We start from the raw sequence: 22,510 nt of genomic DNA, 5'->3' as shown, positions 1-22,510 counted from the left end.
AAAAGAAAAGGAAATTCATAACCCTTTCTCTTTAGTTACTTTTAGAGGAGAAGCTATAAGTAACAAAAGTTTTGTTATTAGCTTTGAGACCGAGCCTTGCTAACTGTCAATCCTGCATTGGCCTTTCAAGTGCTAGGATTACAGGCAATGGCTGGCACTTCAAGAATGACTTTATTTGATTCTGACAACATCTTGTCTGAAAACTTTCCTGTCTTTGAACAGTTTTCTCCAAAGATATTCCTCATTAATCATCTTGTGGTTTGGTTTCATTTGTTTTGTCCCTCACAGCCGGGAAGAACTCTGCTCTTCTTGGTTTAATCTGACTCCATGTCAGACAGGAAGTGACAGATGACTAGCAATCAATGCTAATAAAGCCTTCTTTCCACCAGATCTATATAACTAAAATGGCTCAGCAAGGAAGAGGGCCTACTGCTCCTCTAGTGGACCCTGGCCCAGTTCCGAGCACCCATATCAGGGGCCTCATAACTGCCTGTAACTCCAGCCCCTGTGGTCTGATTCCATATTCTGGCTCCAATGGCACCTGCATTCATGTACACATATCTAGCCCTAAAGACACATATGTGTAAAGTGGAAATGGCAATACAGAGTCAGATCTAGATATAAAGGTTGTTTATTGAGGAAACTGCTACTCACTCAGATCAGCCTGGCCAGTCGGCAGGGAGCAAGGTAAGTAGAAGGGACCCCATGTGCGTGTGCCTCACTCTTAAACCTTTCTCAAGTCCCCTGACCATGCCTGCTTAGTCAGGGACACCTGTCTCCAGCCGCAAGCGGGCACGGCTAGCATTAACTGTAACCAGTCCCAAGTGGGCATGGTTAGGGTATCCCCTACATATGTGTATCCAATTAAAACTTTTAAAAATAGATCAAAAAATGAACAGACCCTGGGAAAGCTTAGCCTAATTTAATTCTTTCTGTTCTCTGAATAATGTGCTAGCAAATCAAAATACTACTCTACTGCTTCGGTTATTTTGCAGCCTAACAATAGACAACAGTGATAAATTTTTTTAAGGAAAATACAAAAACACAACCAATAAGAACAAATATTTTAATACTAGTCTGATCAAAAGTACTTGCTAGAGTCGATTTCTGTGGATTTTTTGGTCATTGTTCAGAGATGGATCAAAAGTGTCATGACAATGACTTAGAAGAGATACTGTTAGAATTCTGCAAAAAGTCTGGCAATTGACACCATTCAAGTTATTTCAGGTGAATGCAGGATAATAACTGTGATTAGTAACATCTTGTCAACATCCTGTCAGGTCTATTGAGATATACTACTGTTTTTTCAGATTTTTAAAAATTTGAATTAGAAAAAGGATTGTTTTACATAACAATCCCAGTTCCCTTCTCTCCCCCCACCCCCGTCCTCCCCTACCACCCCCCCTACAACTAAAACTCTACCTATCACATATCCTTTCTGTTCCCCCTGGATGGTGAGGCCTTCCAGAGGATGTCATCAGAGTCTATCGTATCCTTTGGGATAGGGCCTAGGCCCACCCCCGTGTGTCTAGGCTCAGGGGGTATTCCTCTATGTGGAATGGGCTTCCAAAGTCCACACCTATGCTAGGGATAAGTACTGAACTTCTACAGGAGGTCCCATAGATTTCCAAGGTTTCCTCACTGAAACCCATGTTCCTGGGGTCTGGATCAGTCCCACATTAGTATCCCAGCTCTCAGTCTGGGGAGCAAGAGTTCCCCGATGTTCAGGTCAGCTGTTTCTGTGGGTTTCACTAGCCTGGTCTGGAATCCTTTGCTCTTCACTTGTCCTTCTCTGCATCTGGGTTCCAGTTCAGTTCAGTGATTAGTTGTAGGTGTCTGCTTCTACTTCCACCAGCTGCTGGATGAGGGCTATTGGGTGGCATATAAGTCAGTCATCAATCTCATTATCAGGGGAGGGCATTTAAGGTAGCCTCTCCTCTGTTGCTTAGATTGTTAGCTGGTGTCATCTTTGTAGATTTCCAGACATTTCCCTAGTGCCCAAACCTAAAATGTCTCACTCTATTATGGTATCTCCATTCTTGTTATCTTCTATTCTTCCCCTGACTCAACCTTTCTGCTCCCTCATGTCCTCTGCATCCCTCCTCTTCTCCCCTTCTCATTCTCCTAGCTCCCTCCCCCTCTTCCTGTGCTCCCAATTTGCTCAGGGGATCTTGACCCTTTCCCTTTCTGCAGGGGACCATGTATGTCTCTCTTAGAGTCCTCCTTGTTTACTAGCTTCTCTGACAGGGTGGAATATATATATATATTATATATATATATATATATATATATATATATATATATATATATGAATGTTTGTCACTTAGAATTAGATAGTTACTAAGAGCTTGATCTCCAGGAAAGACTAATTCTCCCTCTCTTATAATTACAAATAATTACAAAATTATTTGTAATTTCCTTCATCCACTTTAACACATCACCCGGTGTCCTTGTTCAGGTTTCAGCCATATTGTTGTTGTTTTATGGGTGTAGCTTCTCTAAGACTCAGTTTTTTAAGTAGTCTAAAGTTTGACAAAGTCAGCAGAAACATAAGCAATGATCTTAATAAAAGATAAAATCTTGTTCTATAAGCCAATTTATTTTGTAAATATTATTAAGAGCATTATTTTTAAGGAAGCTTTCTGCTTCTAGTTTTATATGAGAGCATTAAAATTTGACCTTAGGGAATTTTTTAGATAAATTCACATTTTCAAACATCCCATAATATTTAAAATACTTACCACCTAGTGATTCATGTTTATCATAGGAGTGATAGCTCTATTTAGTGGAGCTATAAAACGCCCATTAAAGGATTTAAAAGTAAACAGAAATTTTAATGATCCCTGATTCTGTTATAAGCCTGACAAAAATAATAAGAAGTAGAAGACATCAGACCTTTTAAAGTTAATATTTTGTAAATGTTACTAAATGTAGTTCTGTGTTCTATGAAAGTCTAACATCTTTGGATATAAAATACCTTGCACACATATTTTGGTTATGGTCAATCTGATATCATAGAAATCCTTTCTTACTAAATCTACTTTTTACAGCCATCATGCAAATTTATATCTAGATCCCAGAAAAATTATTCATGATACTTATATAATCATTGTATGTCATTATCAGAAGCTACAATCATAAAGTCTCACTAACATGGCTGTCCAAATGTGAGCTGAACAAAGGCAAAACCAATGTACATGCTAAAGCAGATGGGGAAAGGCCCATGAGGCTTCAGCCTTGCAGAAAGAACTATAGGCTGCTGAAGAAAGCTGGGAGCAGGAGAGGGGTTCCTCCCCAAGGAAGAGCACTCCAATTTGTTGTCCATTACAAAATGATCAGCCCTGAAAATTTACATAGAAGTAATATTATATGTGGACTGGACAGGTTGTGTTTTGGACTATAAATGTATATAGAAAAATATATAAACATATATGTATATATAAACATATATGTGTGTGCATGTACTTACACAGAGACATACATATGTACAATAACAACTAATGAAACAAGCACCTTGAATCTGAAGGAGAACCGGAGGAGTATGTGGGAAGGTTTGGAGAGAGGACAGGGATGGGAGGAATGTAATTATAATCTCAAAAATAAGTATAAAATAATACAATAATTTCTTTGAAAACTATATATGAAATCATAAAAATGGACAGAATTGCTAACAACATTTTCACATTGTTGTAACTGCTAGAAAATTGTTTACAGAGAATTCATTATGTTACACACAACACAACATTTTCTAGGTCAGGAGTGGTAGCACACACCTTTAATCCCAGCACTCAGGAGGCAGTGACAGACAGATCTTTGTGAGTTCGAGGCCAGCCTGGTCTACACAGTGAGTTCCAGTATAGCCAGGGCAAATGGAGAGACCCTGTCTCAAAAGAGAAAAGAAACTATTTTTTTCTGTCACAAACATAATGTTGAGACTAATGATCCAATTGCCTTTTGTGAACACAGTGTACCTGTCCTGTGGCAGGACAGGAGTTATTCTCCTTGTCTACTTTTCTTCCACTCAGAATATGGAAATAGTGGACCCACCATGTTTAATATGGAAACAGTGGACCTGTCATGTTTGGGGAATGGAAAGACTGAAGCCCAGGGTCAACCCGAGGAGGGTCTTGCCTCCACGGAAGAAATTTCACACAATACTGGAAACTAAATACATGCTTATACCTTGGATATTCTTTCATGTTTTTCTACAAAGTTGAAACAGGACTGTGAAAAAAGCAAAAAGAAAATATGAGCCTGTTTCATGATTATTATTTTTTGTGCCCTGGTTTTGTTAGACTATAAATAAATATACTTCATTAATTCACTTTCTGATTTGTTTTATGATGGAATGTGTTTATGAATCTAAGCACTCCCTGTAACAATACTGCTTTTGTCATCATTTTATAATGTGCACACACACCTGTGGTGATATCTCGTTTGTACAAATCAAGTGTGTCTGAAGATCAGAGGGTGGAGCTTTCCACTAGCTAACAGACAGACAGGAAATAAGATGGCTGGGCCAAGACAGGAAGTGAGGTGGCTGGGTGGAGAGAGGAATAAAGGTGGAAGTAGACAGGAACTCAATCTTTTTTCAGCTGGGAAGTTGGCAAGGTAAGGTGTGGCTGTGGCTTCTTCCTTCATCTCTCTGATCTTTCAGCTTTTACCCCAATATCTGACTTCAGGCTTTTATTATTAATGCCTATTAAAACTCGTCGTGTTACACGTACCAACTTAGATATCCAAATATTTAATATTATGACAGCTTTTAGTAATGGATGGATGTAGAGTGAAAGCCTTTCCCAATCACAAAAGTAGCCTGTCTTAACATACATTGAGAAGGTATGTATGTACATATTTTATATGTGACAAAGGTCAAAAGTAAAAAGGTGTCTCCACATACAGGTAGAGTCTGTAAAAATGTAACGTTAGATTCCAAATAAGATGCTGCTCAAGTCAAATACCTACAGTAGCCCTTCCTCTCTCCTAGGCATCAGAGACACTCTACTGAGGGAGGTGTAGACTCTCCAGATAATGGAGTTTCGAGTGCTCAGATTTCTTACCTGGGGAAATACTCTGTATCAAAAGAAATATTGGGGGGCATATTCCTTGCTTTTGCCTGTTTCCCTGTCACCTTCTGGGAATTGGAGAACCAGGCAGGCTTATACAGTGAAGCTTCCCACCCTCATTCTCAGAGGACTATAAGAGATTCCTCACTTCTAGCACAGAACCCTAGATTTCACTCAGAGCCTCTGCCATGCCATCTATCTCTGATGCCCAAGTGGCCTGAACTTACCTCAGAGCCCCTGTCATGCTCTTGTCTGTCTGTCTGTCTATGGCAGCAATAAATGCCTTACTTTTAACAGTTGTCCTGAACAGCAGTCTGGTTTGGATTTTACAGTCCTTGTAGCTTTTACATGTTTCTTAAATTAAAAAAATGATTTATTTTATGTTCATTTGGCCTGCATGTGTGTATGTGTATCGTATGCATGCCTGGTGTGGTGGATGCCAGAAGAGGACACTGACCAACTGGAAACTGCAGTTTCAGATGATTGTCAGTCACCACATAGGTGCTGGGAACTAAGCCATAGTCAACTACTGACAGATGATCTTTCCAGCCTCCTTTATGTGATTTTTTAAAAATAAAGTAATATTTTTTACTTTTATTCATTGTGTGTGTGTGTGTGTGGGGGGAGAGACAGAGAGAGACAAGGACAAGGAGCAAGAGAGAAAGGGAGGGAGGGAGGGAAAAATGCCTCTGAAGTTCAGAGGGCACATGCCAGAATCGGTTCTCTAATTTTACCATGTGGAACCCAGGAGTTGAACTCAGGTCAACAATTTCTTGGTAAGATTTGCTAACAGTCACTTCAGCTGTTGCACACAGAGTAGTATAAAAATTGACCTAGGTCCTGGTTGCTACTCTATATAGTGGATGGCGTTGCCCATAATTCAATTATGAAAATAAATTTACCAAACAAATCTCAGATAAACACACATCACCATCACTTTGTGTATATCAGAGCCTTATATAAATTTTGTGTTTATCAGTTGCAGACATATATGTGAGCATCATGGGAAAAAACCCATATCAACCATCTTATGAATGTATTTTAATATGTCATATTTTGACAGACATGAAGCATTCTTATGCTCTCTAATTTTCCACTGACCTTGACTACTCAAAAAATAAATACGATGTTTTCTTTCTAGAATCTATTTTGGAAAAAATCCTTACCAACATCTCTGTAAATACAAAACTTCATAACTCAGCAAACCTTTTATGTTATGACTCAGTGAAATTTTTTTAAACAAACAAATTGTGCTTTTACTAAATTCAGATGCTAATTGCTGCATCCAAATACAGCATATTCAAAGCATTTTCATGCTTTATGGAATATATTCCACAGAACCAATATGCCATTTTAGGAGGCTTTAAGAAGATAAGAGCATTTCAGTTACAGAGGCAGCATAGAATCATCAAGTCTTTGGATAGAGAGTTAAATCTAAATTATATTTACAACCAATTAAGACCATCTGCCTTTATTTTAAACTTATAATTAATGTTGCTGCCTATCTTACAAACACACAGCAAGGGATTTCTTTTCATCTCTTCTTCCTAGAATTAATATTTAGAAGCACCAGATCCTAACCATTTTACAATGTAGGCCTGGCTGAGATAAAGATCTTGAGCAAATGATTTTTTAAGGAGCATTAAAAATGATATGGGGATAGATAACAACACTTGAAAGTTTTAAAATAGTTTTAAATTAGGCATGGCACAAATATTAATTTAAATAATGTTAAACTGATAAAACATGTATTAAAAATAAAAATGGTGTGATTCATAAGTGCATCAGCTAGTAATTTTTAGGCATTCTGGAGTAAGTTGAGTTTTAGGTCAGGGTTTGTCTTGGTTGCTAACATAAGAATTAACATTAGGAATGTGCTTTGGGTTAGGAATGTGTGCCACTTAATGAGGATTCTCTCTTACTGGTTGGGTGTCCTCTTTCTCACATGTCTCAGAAGTCCAAATACTAAGGGATACAGATCAATGCAAAGTATCAGTAGCAAACTCTTATGTGCACCTCTGGACAAGTCACTAGCAGAGTTCTTCAACTCAGGATGACGTGTACTCTGATGCTTTCCCCTATTACACTGCTCCTAATTATAAGCCAGACAACCCTGGCTCCTCTGTTAAAACCTTGGTCATGTAGAGTCACCCAGAATAAGTCAGTATAAGGAGCATTTGTCTATTATGGGACCTCCTAAACTGAGATGCTTCTGTAAGGCAAAGGACACAGTCAATAAGACAAAATGACAGCCAACAGAATGGGAAAAGATCTTCAACAATTCCACATCTGACAGAGGGCTGATCTCAAAAACATGCAAAGAACTCAAGAAGCTAGTCATCAAAACACAAATAATACAATTAAAAATGGGGTACATATCTAAATAGAAATTTCTCAAAAGATGAATCTCAAATGGCTAAAGGCCTTAAAGGAATTGCTCAACATCCTTTGCCATCAGGGAAATGCAAGTCAAAATAACTCTGAAATTCCATTTGACACCTGTCACAATGGTTAAAATAAGAAACACCAATGACAGCTTGTGCTGGAGAGTATGTGGAGAAAGGGGAACACTCTTCCATTGTTGGTGGGAAATGCAAATTTGTACAACCACTTTGGAAATCAGTATGGTGGCTTCTTAGGAAAATGGGAATCGATTTACCCCAGGACCCAGCAATTCCACTCTTAGGCATATACACAAAGGATGCACATTCATACCACAAGGGCATCTGTTCAACTATGTTCATAGCAGCATTATTTGTAATAGCCAGAACCTGGAAGCAACCTAGGTGCCCTTCAACCGAAAAATGAATAAAGAAAATGTGGTACATTTACACAATGGATTACTACTCAGTGGAAAAAACAATGACATCTTGAAATTCTTAGACAAATGGATGGAACTAGAAGAAACCTCCTGAGACAGGTAACCCAATCCCAGAAAGACAAATATGGCATGTACTCAGTCATAAGTGGATATTGGAATAGAACAAAGGATAACTAGACTACAATCCACAACCCCAGAGAAGCTAGGAAACAAGGATCCTAAGAGAGACATACATGGATACACTAAGAAGGAGAAATGGACATGATCACCTGAGTAAATTGGGGGCATGAAGGAAGGGAGGGAAGTAGGAGAAAAAGGAGGGGAGAAGGGGAAGGGAGAACAGAACATGAAGGATCAGAAAGTTTGAGTTGGGGGAAGAACAGAGAAGGAGAGCAAGGAAAGCGATACCTTGATAGAAGGAGCTGTTAGGGGCTTAACAAGAAACCAGGCACTAGATTCTTGATTTTTATCCCACAGCAACAGCAGCATCCAAGTGGTTATCTGTGTTCAGAGAGTAGAAATAATTTATCTCATAAATGTAGTCAATACAAAATTGGTACTGCATGGTGAGCCAGGACAAATCCAAATGGTTTCAAGCTCCAAACCTGGAGATAAACATTACAGAGAAGATCAAAATAATGCTAAACAGTTTCTATAGGAAACAAGCAATGTGAACACTCCACCAAACACCTGAACTTTTAGGTCACATAAGCAAACAGCCATTCAGCCAATGACTCAGCTGAGACTTTAAGCTGACAGGCAGTTCAAATTCAGCGTTACAAATTGGTGCCAAGAGTACAAAACAAACCAAGTTCCAGATTGTGAGTTCACCACAAACTCTCCAAGTCATAAAACTAAACACTAGTGTGCTTTGCGTAAAATTACCAGGTCACAATCTAAAAAGCCCCCTTCCTTTACAAGCTCATTAGTATGCATTTACAGACAGTGAACACCTAAGGACCAGGAAACCAGCTAAAACTCCCGGTGGCTGGGAGTTTTCTCCATTCCAACCACGGGCATTAGTGAGCCATGGGTTTCTCTTCTGGTAGGCTTGGTGCAGTTGTTCCAAGGAATTAAGTACTTAAATTCCATCTCTATTTGAAAAGACTGAGAGGAGACCAAAATTGATGAAGGACATTGGATATATTTATAGTTTGGCCAAACTAGGGAGAACACAATGCCTAGTTTCCTCTCTGCCTTCTCTGTAGTTGTTATAATTTTATGGGAAAGGTGAAGCAAAAGCCAGGAAATATGCACATGTTGATTTCACGTGAGACCCCCTTGTTAGCTAAAAGCTCCACCTTTGTGGTACCAAGTTTGTTCCCAAAATGCCAATTGAAGAGACAAATGATGGATAGAGGTAGAGAAAGGATACATTAGGAGTAGGCACAATAAAGGAGTCCAATGACTCCAATCCCATCTTTGGGATACTGTAGGTTTAGCAGAAAGGTGGAGCAGAGGAAAATGTCTGCAAAACCAAGCAGTCCTGGTCTGGCTGATCATAGTCTCTGAAGAAGACCTTTCTGATATAGGCAAACAGATTATAGTCGGGCAACTTGGGGCACTGCTCATTGGAGAGGATGGAATACCACCTTCTTCCTAGTAGGTCAACACCTAACATATCCCCTCATGTGGGTAATCAGAGTCAGGCACAGCCTGGCTGGGGAAGGAATGCTGGATGAATTTGGTACTGGGTGCAAGTACAGTGACGGACAGCCTGTAATTGAATGACCGGTCAGAGACAAGTCCTTTTTTACCATCTCATGCAAATGTGTTGTGGTACATACATATGTTTAGGCCAATGAGATGTAGGTACTGCCTGTAGATCTGGTACAGTCAAAGATTGTTCAAAGTTGTGTGAAAATCCTTCCCTCAATCAGGGTAAGAATCTATCCAATTCCTTTCCCTAGGGATGGAGCCTCTCTCTCTGTCTAGTCTTATAAATAAGTGAGAATACCCAAAAGGGATTTGGAACTCTTGAACCATCTCCTGCTCAACCTCATCACTCCCAGGCCTGCTACTGTGATTTTCTCTTTTGAATAAAACTGTTCACTGCCAACTGCTAGTACCAGCTACTGCAATTCTTTGATTAAGTCTCCAGGAACCTAGAGCCTCTCTACTTGTTGGGAAAACTCTTGGAAACATATTTGCTGTGGTTGTTTGAGAAGAATAATAACCTGTTTCACACAAGAATTATCCCTTCTGTTCCAGGGGCATCCTTGTCCTCCTGGCTAATTGCCCTCACTTGGAATTGGCTGGTCCTGAGGGCATTACTGTTCTGGGACTCCACATTGACTCAAGAGGGACATTAAGGACTGTGTCTTACTTTTGTATCTTCAGCCAAAGGAAGGGGCAGATACTGGATGAAAGCAGGGATGTCAGAGCTTTTAAATTACTTTGTGGACCCAAGGGAGGAATCAATGATTTTTACCAAAAGCTGCTTGTAAGTGTGTGTTTTAAAATATTTGTTCATTGGGATGAGAAGCAAATAACAGAACAGACTAACTGTCCACACACTCTGCTGAGTCACATTTTACTAGATTTCTACAAACAAGCAGGGAGATGAATCTGCAGCAGTAGTCAAGCTTTGGAATTTGCCATCTTTGGAATTTCTTGGGGCACTATCAAATTCCAGTCACAAAGGAGAGAAAACTGTCACTTTGGAACAATTTGCATTTTCCCTGTTGTAAGTAAAATCCAATACATCGTAGGTCCAATAAAATTTTAAGTTTCAAATGTGTAATGATTGTCCTGGCATCAACCATTTAAATGGAGGCCACTATTCTGAGTGATGACTCAGAGTTAATAGCTCAAAGAGATTAAAACATATTTCCAGTCTACTTAGAGCCCTTATACAAATTAAGTCAAGCCACTAAAGCCACACATCCTTAGCCGAAGTGTGAGGTTTCTCTTGTCTACAATTGAAGAATGTTCTAAACTTGAGGAACAGTCACCCAAGCCAAGAACAGGGACATCTGAGAGTGAATTACCTGTCTGTCACGAATGACCCAAGGCAGTTCTTTTCAGCTCACGTTACCTCAGTTTCCTATTTGTAAAATGAAAGAGTCGTACTCCTCATGCTTAGTGACAGATCTAGTTCCAGTCAGTCGCTGAACTGGATCATTGCAGTTCATGCTGGTGTTGATATGAATAATAAATATGTTCCTAACCAGTGAGAAAAGCTGTTAGCAAGTAACACAACATAGAACCTGTGAGGCAGGGAGTAGGGTTGTTCATAGCTCTGCTCCCACATGGCTAAGGAAAGTGGTAGAAAGAGAGAAGACATATGGATGGCAAATACTTTCATCCTAGGCAGGATGTTGCACACCACACTGAGCTACCATGCTCTTCTCTAGTGTCCCATCAGAAAGTACCTTTTGCCATGGCAAGGAAGAAACAGTAACAAGTAGTTCAGTCATACTTATCCATGCTTTTCTGCTACTGTTTCTGAATTCTTACCCAGATGTGCAATGGAGAAGTAGGGAAGTCAAGGGGGACATAGCTATTTAAGGATGTAATGGGGCAGCCATCAGTCTGAAGGAGGAAATGTGTCACACCAGAGGACTCAATGTCTTCAGGGAATTTTCCATTCTGTCTAGGCATTCATGACCAATACTTCCTGATATGATCAAAGGCCTGCTTTCTCAGGCTGTACTCAATTTTTGGAGCTTTTATTAATTGATACATACCTGTTCCTGTAGAGTCATTTTTTTCTTATGGATGGGGGTGGTCAGGAAGTCGAGGAAATGTGTAGAAAAAGACCCTTGTTCTCATTTTTTCAAATCCCCAGTTTTTCCAGCAACAATGTTCAATTGCTTTAGAGATTTAAATGATTCAATCTGGTTTATATTCTTGTATCCTTAAACTCTTGTAATAGAATTTGACCCACATTAAACCCACATCATTTTTGCCAATTTGCAATTCAATCCATTGGTCCAAAAATGTTATAGCTATTAAGTCCAATCTCAATGTTCTGAAACCATTACATGAGAAGAATCACAAAATTTTCTCCTAAGCACATGCCAGCATGCCCAAATGAGACAGTCCCAGGGGTTCATGGGATGGGTACAGAAGCTTAGGGATGCGCGAAGTAAAAGGTCATAGAATCATGGTGTGAATGCGTGAACATCTGTGTGTAGAGAGAACTGAGAAGGAGTAGTGGTTTCTCGGGTTGAATTTTGAGGATGTGATAAAATACACATAACAAAATTTATTACTCTAGCAATTTTATGTATACACTTCAGTAGCATTCAGTACATTCATTCACAGAATCTTTTAAAACTGTTATCACCTTCTGTTTCCAGAACTTTTTCATCATTCTGAACAGAGACCCATTAACGATAACAACTTGTTTTCTTCTCTTTCCCTCAGTTCCTGGTACATTTTACTTTCTGTCTCCAAGAAGTTTCCTATTCTAGGAACCTCATAAGACTAGAATCTCGCAGTGTTTGCCCTTTTGTGTCTGGCTTATTCCACATAGCATGATGTTTCCAAGGAACATTCATAATGAAGGAAGTCTCAGCATGCTGTTCCTTTTGTATAGCTGAATAATGTCACATTGCAAGTGTGTGCTACAGTTAGTATAGGCATTCATTTGTTGATGGCCACTTCAGTTATTTCCTTTTGGTTATTGTGAATATTTGTGGATGTGTAAGTGTTGTAATTCGTGCTTTTAATTCTTTTGGGCATACACCCAGAAGCAGAATTGCTGGATCATATTTAATTCTATGCTTAACCTTCTAGAGCTCACAAAACTGTATTCTATAATATTTGTGCTATTTTGCATTCCCAAAAGCATTGTATGAGATTTCAATTTTCTTTATGTTTTCATTAACCCTTGATATTTTCTACTTTGCAAAAATAGACTCATTATATCAGTTGGTATCTCCTAGGAATGCTGCTATAGTTTTGAAACAGGGAAGTAAATCTTGGGGAATGAAACTTGTGATAGAAATGTGGCTACTGACTATAGGTGAGGAGCTGAAAATTGTGCTTCACAGTTCTGATGCACTTTAAGGACAAGTTACTTACTCTCAGCTTATCTGTTTATTTTATTTTTTTATCAACAGGGTCACAACTCTCAAATTAAATAAATCACTCAGGGAATATTGTCTGAACTGCCTTGGTTCTTTTGGGGCACATGCAGAATGGCTGGCCATGTTTCTTGTGGACGTATTCAAACTTAAAAAATGCAATGGGCTGGATCTTCACCCAGAGCCGGTAAAAATTTTAGCTCCTGCCTGAACACTGTCACTTACAAGACACTGCCTTCACACTATTGGCTGGTTCATTTCTTAACCAGGTAGAAGTCTGAGTTCCTCAATCTAGTATTTTAGATGAGGAGAAAGCAAGACTGCGTTCCTCCTATTAGATAGGGCAAATTTATGCACAGATCGATCCAGGATAATTGGAAACTACTTGTTATTAATTTACTGATCTTTCATTAATCTTGGGTTTGTGTACAATTGATACCTCAAGTTATTTGAAAATACCTTACTTTCCCCTTGTATCTTGCATTCAATTATCATGTCTACATTAAATTTGAATCCTGACATTTCCCAAGTTGCAGAGTGACTTGGAGGCACCCTTCTTCAAAGAGTTAAGCTTTTCCATTGAGCTAAAGCCTGCCTGTGTCCTGATTGCCCTTCATTTTAATTAGTTTCTTATCATTTCATAACACATTGGGATAGGTCTTCTTTTATATAAAGTTGGTATGTTTTCAATCTAATGATCTCAGAAGACAATTTGACATGTTGTATAATTATTACAGAAGGGAAAGATTACCGATTGGGTACACCCCAACTGTGCTGGCTAGTCATCTGTCAATTTGATATACAAACTAGAGTTACCTACTTGATTGAGAAAATGCCTCCACAAGATCCAGCTGTAAGGCATTTCCTTAATTAGTTACCAATGGGGGAGGGTGCAGCCCATTGTGGGTGGTGCCATCTCTAGGCTGGTAGTCTTGGTTTTGATAAGAAAGCCAGCTGAATGAGCCAAGGGAAGCAAGCCAGTAAGTAGCACTCCTCAATGGCCTCTGCATCAGCTCCTGCCTCCACATTCCTGCCCTGCTTGAATCTCTGTCCTGACTTCCTTTGGTGATGAACATCCATGTGGAAGTGTAAGCTGAATAAACCCTTTCTTCCCCAACTTGCTATTTGGCTATGGCATTTCACTGCAGCCACTGAAACTCAAAGACACCAATGATTCTTAACTGGAGTCATCCTTATGGATTCCTAGGAATTTCTCTAGTGCCAGGTTTCTCACTAACCCCATCATGGCTCCCTCTATCATGATATCTCTTTCCTTGCTCTCCCTCTCTGCTCTGTCCTTCTCCCAACTTGACCTTCCTGATTCTTCTTGTTCTCTGCCTCCCCTTCTCCCCTCACTATTCCCCTACTATCCCCCCATGCTCCTGATTTACATAGGAGATCTTGTTTATTTCCCCTTGGGGGGATATCTATGTATGTCTCTCCTAGGGTCCTCCTTATTTCTTGGCTTCTTTGGGGTTGTGGACTGTAGGCTGGTTCTCCTTTGCTCTATGTCTAATATCCACTTATGAGTGAGTACCTCCGGTATTTGTCTTTCTGGGTCTGAGTTACCTCATTCAGGATGTTTTTTTTTTTTTTTCTAGTTGGGCAGTTGTGGGGCCACTGGCAGTGGAACCAGCATTTATCCTTAGTGCATGAACTAACTTTTTGGAGCTCATTCTCTATGGAGAGATAATTTGCTCAGCCTAGAACAGGGGGAGGGCATTTGTCCTTCATCAAGTGAGTTGACAGACTTTGTTGATTCCTATGGGAGGTTTCACTCTCTCTGAGGAGTGGATAGGGGTGGGGTAGGAGAAGGAGCCGGAGGACTGGAGTGAGAAGGAATTGTGAACGTTACATACATGGTCCCCTGGAGAAGGGGAAAGGGTCAAGATCTCCTGAGCAAATTTGGAGCACAGGAAGAGGGGGGAGGGAGCTAGGAGAATGAGAAGGGGAGAAGGGAAGGGATGCAGAGGACATGAGGGAGCAGAAAGCTTGAGTCAGGGGTAGAATAGATGATAACAAGAATGAAGATACCATAATAGAGGGAGACATTTTTGGTTTACAGAGTAATCAGGCACTAGGGAAATGTCTGGAAATCTACAAAGATGACACCAGCTAATTATCTAAGCAGCAGAGAATAGGCTACCTTAAATGCCCTCCCCTGATAATGAGATTGATGACTGACTTATATGCCACCTGATAGCCCTCATCCAGCAGCTGGTGGAAGTAGAAGCAGACACCCACAACTAATCACAGAACTGAACTGGAACCCAGATGCAGAGAAAGACAAGTGAAGAGCAAAGGGGTCCAGACCAGGCTGGTGAAACCCACAGAAAGAGCTGACCTGAACATCGGGGAACTCTTGCTCCCCAGACTGATAGCTAGGATACCAGCATGACCTAGATCTAGACCCCAGGAACATGGGTTTCTGTGAGGAAACCTCGGAAATCTATGGGACCTCCTGTAGAAGTTCAGTACTTATCCCTAGCATAGGTGTGGACTTTGGAAGCCCATTCCACATAGAGGAATACTCCCTGAGCCAAGACACACGGGGGTGGGCCTAGACCCTATCCCAGAGGATACAATGGACTCTGATGACACCCTATGGAAGGCCTCACCAGCCAGGGGGAGCAGGAAGGATGTGTGATTGATAGGGTTTTAGTTGTGGGGGGGTGGTGGTAAGGGAGGACAGGAGGAAAAAGGGAACTGGGATTGTCATGTAAAACAATCCTGTTTCTAATTCAAATAAAAATAAAAAAATACATTAAGTCAAATATAAAATGAAGTTGAAAAACGCATTGCACATTTATAAGACAGAGAAAACCCTAATTTAAGCATCCACAGTGCTTCTTTAAAATTCCCTTATCATATTAATTGACCGAAAGGTCAATTTGAGTCCAGACTATAACTAAGACACTAAAAAGCCAATGTAAATGTTGACTATTTTAATGGCATAATACTCAGGCCAATAAAATAAACAAATGCTAAACTCCAAAAATAAAAAATAAAAAAATAAATCTTAGAAGTTTATAAAAAAATAAAAATAATAAAAAGAAAAACAGACACTAACGAAATGACTTTGCAGAGTTTAACTTGCTTTAAATAAGTTTTATTTAATGATTTCATGTAGCAAGTGGCCTCCTTCAGTGGTCTTGACATTTTTTTTAATGAAAGGACTGGGAGGAAATAACATAACCTGAAGTTCGGTTTTCCATGAATGGCATTTTAAAATAGTGGTGAAATCATTTGGATATTCTTGGTTAAGTCAATCTTGACAATGCTGTTTGGCTCCTTCTGGAATATGAATTGTTTTTACTATGTGGGGGGAGGGGGAGGAAGTGCAAGTTTATTTCTATGAACTGCCTAAATCTCTCTCTAGAACAGCAGTGAGAAATAGACCTATGCCAGGCTTCTCATACATCATAAGATGGCATCAACTGTTCTTCTAGGCCACCTGCTTGTTATGGTATACAGTTTCATATTTATGTAGCAAGAGGAGGGCATCCCAACCAGAAGAATGTCCAGTCTTCAAGTCTTCTAGATACACATGTGTCTATTCTGCAAAATAAGGATTTAAAATAACCATGTCAGTGGCTTCAATGGCTAGCTCTGCCTTTGGAGATGCATTTCTTTTACATACTCATAGGTAGTCTGCTTCTCCATTCTCAATCACTGACAACAATTTTAGTATCTATTGTCAACTATAAAATGAGAAAATAAAATTCTGTAAATCATTTATCAAGTTCAACTGAAATATGTGGATATATATATATATATATATATATATATATATATATATATATATATCCACAGCAGTTTCTACACATATTTTAACATTGGTGACTGGGAAAATTGTTCCAGTCGTAAATTTATGGGCACTGTTTCTGAAGGCCTTGCAAAATCTTCAAGTTTCCTCAGGGATTTGTGTTCATGCACAGGTTAGGAGTCATGAGCTAGCCCCAGTGTAAACAGCAGATGAAATACGAAAAGAGTCATGGAGGTGCTGAGGGCCTAGCTTATTAGAAGCTGATGCCTGGCCCATATGGGACCTGTGGCTTCTCTGTGAAAAGTTATTGATTATCTTCCTGACAAGCAGTTTGATTTTATTGCTGAGAAGTAGGATTATACGGTGAACTAGAAATGCTACTGCCTGTTTCAAAACTCGAGGGCAGCTGCATCACTTTCCCATGGCACACATGGTGCTTCATAGAATGTATTTTCTGTCAGCCTCTTGCCTGCTTGATTTTATTTCCTTTCTGTCAAGCTCTCCTATTGCCTTGGATGTCTTTCATGTGCCTTCGAAAGGTAATTTGTAAGGTTTATTTGTAATATAACTAGTTATCAATAAACAAAACTAAGTGTCTAATGTCAGCAGCATGACAAGTCGACAAAGCGAAAGGTATCAATTTGAGGATTTCTTAAGTAAGACCTATGCCCATTTAAATGTCGTAGTAGGATTTCTCCTACTGTTGATGCTTCTATTTTATTTACAGAGTTGAAGGGAAGTATGAGTTAGCTAGAAGAATCACAGAAATGAGAGGGGATTCGGAGGATTCTTTCAGCTTTATTATTAACTAGCCACAGTTTTTGGTCCAGACTTTCAAACATCTGTTTTCTTACTTTAATTATAAATGGTTGATCACTTCAGAAAAAAAATAATGTCACGTCTCTTTACAAAAAGTGATTAGTCTTTGAGGAAGTGAGATGCTCTGTGTATACGACAAAGGGTAATCGGAGGCTATGAGGGGCAGCCTCTGTCTCCCACTCACTGAACACATCCCAATGTCTGATCCTGTCTGAGGAGAGTGACTCATTTATTCACAGGTATACGCACAGGCTCAGACACACACATAAGGTTTCTTAACTTTTGCATTTATGTATTTATATATTGATTTGAATGTTGTTTATTGGGTGTGTGTTGTGCTGTGTGCATTAGGGAGAAGTTAGGAAGATCTGGCAGAATTAGTTCTTTCCTTTGACCATGTGGGTCTCAACGAGTCAGGTCATCAGGCTTGGCAGCAAGTGTTCACCTGTTTAGAAATCTAATTGGTTCCCCTTTTACTTTTTGAAAAGCTTTTTAAACCCTTCGTGCTGGTGACTGCAAAGGCCTTGGCTGCACTGACAGTCTGGTGATAACTGCACAGTTAGTTCGGTGCTGTTTGCCTCTTTGAGACTAGGTGAGCATGAAGAATGAAATGACAGCTGGGGCTGTAAGCTGAAGGGTTGAGTGCAGGCAGGGATGGGAAACTTTTTAAGATTTCCATGACAGTCTCCAGCACCAGGCATGCCTTCGGGTAGCTGGGGAGCAGCTGTAGCTAAGAGAATGACCTGGTAGACAATCCTGGGCAAGGGTCTGCCCTTTCTGGGTTCTGATGTTAGCTGCCTGTGAATAGAAGTAGCAAAAATTCCAAACAATGACAAGTGGTAATAAATAGCTCCCTTTTCCCGGCCTCCCTTTCTTTCTTCCTAGACCCTAGGGCATTCAGCCTACTTTCTGCTCCTTTGACAGCTCCGTCATTATATTCTACCCATCACTCAAGTGCAGTTCAGATGCCATTTCCTTCTGGAAGCCCTCTGCTTTTCAGCTGGAATCCTCCTCTGTGCCTTGTCTATGCTTTATGTGGGCTTCACTTGGCAGTTGGCATTCTTCCAGGAGCTACGTTTACTACCCTTTTGGTCTGATTTCCCTGAAGGAACCCAACCTCTTCCAGAGGAGGAACCTTTTCTTTTCTGTTTTGTATCTACTTATCAGTACCCACTGCCTAATGGAAGTATTAATTAATACTCAGGAAATGAATGGTCACATCTGTAGTTTATTCTCTTTAGGTGGAAACACAGGCTCAACTGCAGCTGCTGCATCTAGCTCCGAGTCTCAGGATGAACTGCAGAGCTTTTTTGAGCTATCCTGTTATGTTATTAGTTAAGTTTGTTTGTTCTTTACCTTTCATTTTCTTAAGGATTGTGCAGAGTTCTCAGCATAATTAAACTTGGTGCCTGTAAGCACCGAATAAATAGTTGTGGCTTTATGCTGAATTACATGTGTACATGCTACCACATCCCTGTCTTTATTGTATAAAAACGAATTCTGACATGATAATGCCAAAAGGCTTTACATGCAGTGACATTATGGTGGACTGACAAAAACTGGAAACCAGCAACCAGCATCTTAGATTTAGAGGGATGTGGAGATGAGGTGGCTGATGTTGGAAGGCAGCAATTGACCTAAGTATGAAGAGAGAGCTCCAGAAAAATAGATGTAACGTGGATAGGAGGACAGGACCACCATGGAATAACAGCAAAATCCTTCCCCTGCTAGGCTGATGGAACAGATCTTAGTAGAAATTGGAGGAGAGTTTGGAAGCAAGGCCTATGCCTTTAACTGTAAGAGAAGAAGGCATACAACCACCCAAATTATAAAAAACCTCGTTCTTCCCTGTTGCTTGAGTTCCACACTGGTCAAACCTAACTGGAAGGTAGGAATCAAACAACCCATTGATAGAATCCATTAGTTCTCAAACATTTGATCATAAAATTCTCTCATACCCTGAAAAATTGAGGACTCTGGGGAGATGTTTAGCAAGCAAAAATGCTTGCTGAGCAAGTGTGAGGATTGGAGTTCAGATCCCTAGTACTCATGTAAGTGCTGGTTGGGCATGGAAGCCCTCCTGTAATCACAGTATGTGGGAAGTGGAGACACGATCTCCAGAGAAAGCATGTTAGATTGAGAAGCTGAGTTGTGGAGCTCTGGGTTCAAGTGAGAAACTTTTTCTCTGTATACAAAATGGAGAGTGATCAAGGAAGACACTTGACCTCATTCTCTGGTCTCTACATGTATGTACACACACAAGTTCCCCTATAAGTGAATGTGCATGTACACATGCATATATATCCTACACACATATTGAAGAATTACTGATGACCCTAGGGATTTTTCAGTGACTTATCTTTTCTGATATTTGCCATACTGGGAATAAAGTCTAAGAAATTAAAAGTTATTAATGCAAATAAAATAACTAAAAGTCTTCAGTGTGGGAGCCTGGCATGGTGGTATATACCTTTAATTTAGTACACAGGAAGCAGAGGCAGGCAATGTCTTCCTGTTTGAGGCCAACCTGGTCTACATATGAGTTCCATGCCAGCCAGGCTACACAGTGAGTGTTAGTATTCAGGCATCTGTACTGGCCTGTCCTTGGGGTTCTGACAGGATACGCCCTCAGCTGCAGCCACTAAGAGCACCACCTGTGTATATTCACTGTTTCCTTTAAAAAGGGCCTTGCCTACCTCCCATCCTTCTCTCTCTCTTTCCCTCCCTCTTTCTGTCTGCTTCACCCCCTCCCTCTTCCCTCTCTCTCCCCCTCTTTCATTTCTCCCCTCTCCTGCTGCTCCTGTCTCTAGAGGCTGGTCTCTCCTCTTCTCTTTCCCCCTTTTTATGATCCATTTTCCAAATTTAAAAAAAAACAATCTTCTTGAACCATGTTGCATGACGTTTTTCTCTCGAATGCATGACGTTTTTCTCTCGAATGCATACCGTTTTTCTTAAATTACAACAGTGAGGCCCTGTCTCAAAACAAAAACAAGCAAATAAACAAACAAACAAAAACAAAAAAACAATGACACACAAAAACTCCTAAGCCACAAAACTCCACACTCTGTTGATAAAAATGACATTTCTTGATGAAAAATTGTAGCACAAATAATAAAAACCCAGTGAAGATATTGGGGTTCAAGTTGAATATCAGAGAAGCAAAGCAGCCAAGCTCTTACATCTACCCAAGCTGAAGCAATCCTGCCCTCAATGTGGCTGGAGACTAATTGTGTAATACTGACTTTGTTTCTTCCTTTTATACTTCTCAAATCCTAGGGTTAAAGGTGTGTGATCCCAAATGCTGAGATCACCTTTGTGTGAGCTGTTTCTCTTTAGGACTGGGTCAATTACGTGAAGTTCAGTGTGGCCTTGAACTAACAGAGATCCATCTTTCTGTCTCCTAAATCCTGGGATTAAAGGTGTGTGCAACCACTACCTGGCTCCCTGGCTTGTGGCTGGCTTTGTTTTCTGTACCCTCAGACAAGCTTTAATAAATCATAAATAACATATCACCACAAAATAGACATATTTAACAACCAAGAGCTAGCATTCCATTGTTCTGTATGTTCCAAAATTGTTTTAATAGAAGATAACTGGATTCTTATATTGATTTTTCAATCAAATATTGTGATATATTGTTATGGTTGAAATAGGAAAACAATCTGTCTTTGTACAGAAAGTGAGGAAAGTAAAAGATTATAAGTAAGTGCCCTTTTCACTAATACTCAATAAGTGGTTTCTCGAATGTTAGAACGATGGTTAGATTTTTGGTTTTTGGTCGCGGCAGGATTATCTTCTTGATTGATGGTTGATATAGGAGTTCTAGCCCAGTATGTGTGGTACCAGTCCTGGGCAGGTGGTTTTGGATTGTATAAAAGATTAAGCTGAGGAAGCCACAAGGAGCAAGTCAGTGAACAGTGATCCTTCTTTCTGCTTCAGTTCCCACCTCAACGTTCCTGCCTTGAGCTCCTGTCTTGTTTTCTCTCAGTGATGGATTGTGCTCTGGAAGTTTTAAGATAAAATAAACCCCATCCTCTGCAGGTTGATTTTCTCAGTGTTTTATCACAGCAACAGAAAGTAACTATAACAATTAATATAGAATTTGAAGTTACGTTAATGCCTATTTTGTAGTTTAGACATTAATTATTTTTCTATCCGTGCAATAAATACCTGAAATAAATCAACTTAAAAAGAGGAGGTTCATTTTGTCTCATGGTTTCAGTACATTATTTCTGGTTCTATGACCTATGAGTCTACAGTAATGCAATATACCACGGTAGGGAACTGCTGACCTCATAAGTGAGGAAGCAAAGGGAGAGGAATAGGAGAACCTCTCATTCCACTATACCCTTCAAGAGCATACCCCCAATGACCTGACTTCTTTTCATTAGGGCCTATCTCTTTTTATTTATTTACTTATTTTACATCCTGATCAAAGCTTCCCCCTCCACTTCTCCCATTTCTTTCCCCCACCTTTTCTCCCTGCAATCCACTCCTTCTCCATTACTATTCAGAAAAGGGCAGGATTCCCATGGATATCAACAAAACATGGTATACCAAGTCATAGTAAGACTAAGCACCTCCCCTTGTATTAAAGCTGGACAAGGTGACACAATATGAGGAATAGAGTACCACCACTCAATGGTTCATTCTCCTTCCAATAGCACCACACAAGCCTGGGACAAAGTCTTCAACACACACAGTCTTTGGGTGACACTCATTGATTTATTTTGCATATTTGAATCTTCCTTACATGATTTTGAAGCTTCCAAGTTTGATCATATGGAAGATACTAGTTTAATAAATTATGTAGTTCTACCAAATATTGACTTATTTGACAGTGTAAAAATCACAATCACTAATAAAAGTTTTCAAAAATCCTATTGCTTTTTTTTTAAAGTATAAAGTGTATTATTGGCAACAAATATTGTCAGCTGCTTTTCTTGAAGTGACAGACTCATGTTATTTTTTGATAAAAGATTTGCCAAACTCTCATTCTCCATAA

Source organism: Cricetulus griseus, chromosome 3 (assembly GCF_003668045.3).
Source record: "Cricetulus griseus strain 17A/GY chromosome 3, alternate assembly CriGri-PICRH-1.0, whole genome shotgun sequence".
In the NCBI taxonomy this organism is placed as follows: Eukaryota; Metazoa; Chordata; class Mammalia; order Rodentia; family Cricetidae; genus Cricetulus; species Cricetulus griseus.
Note: the sequence above shows the minus strand (reverse complement) of the source record.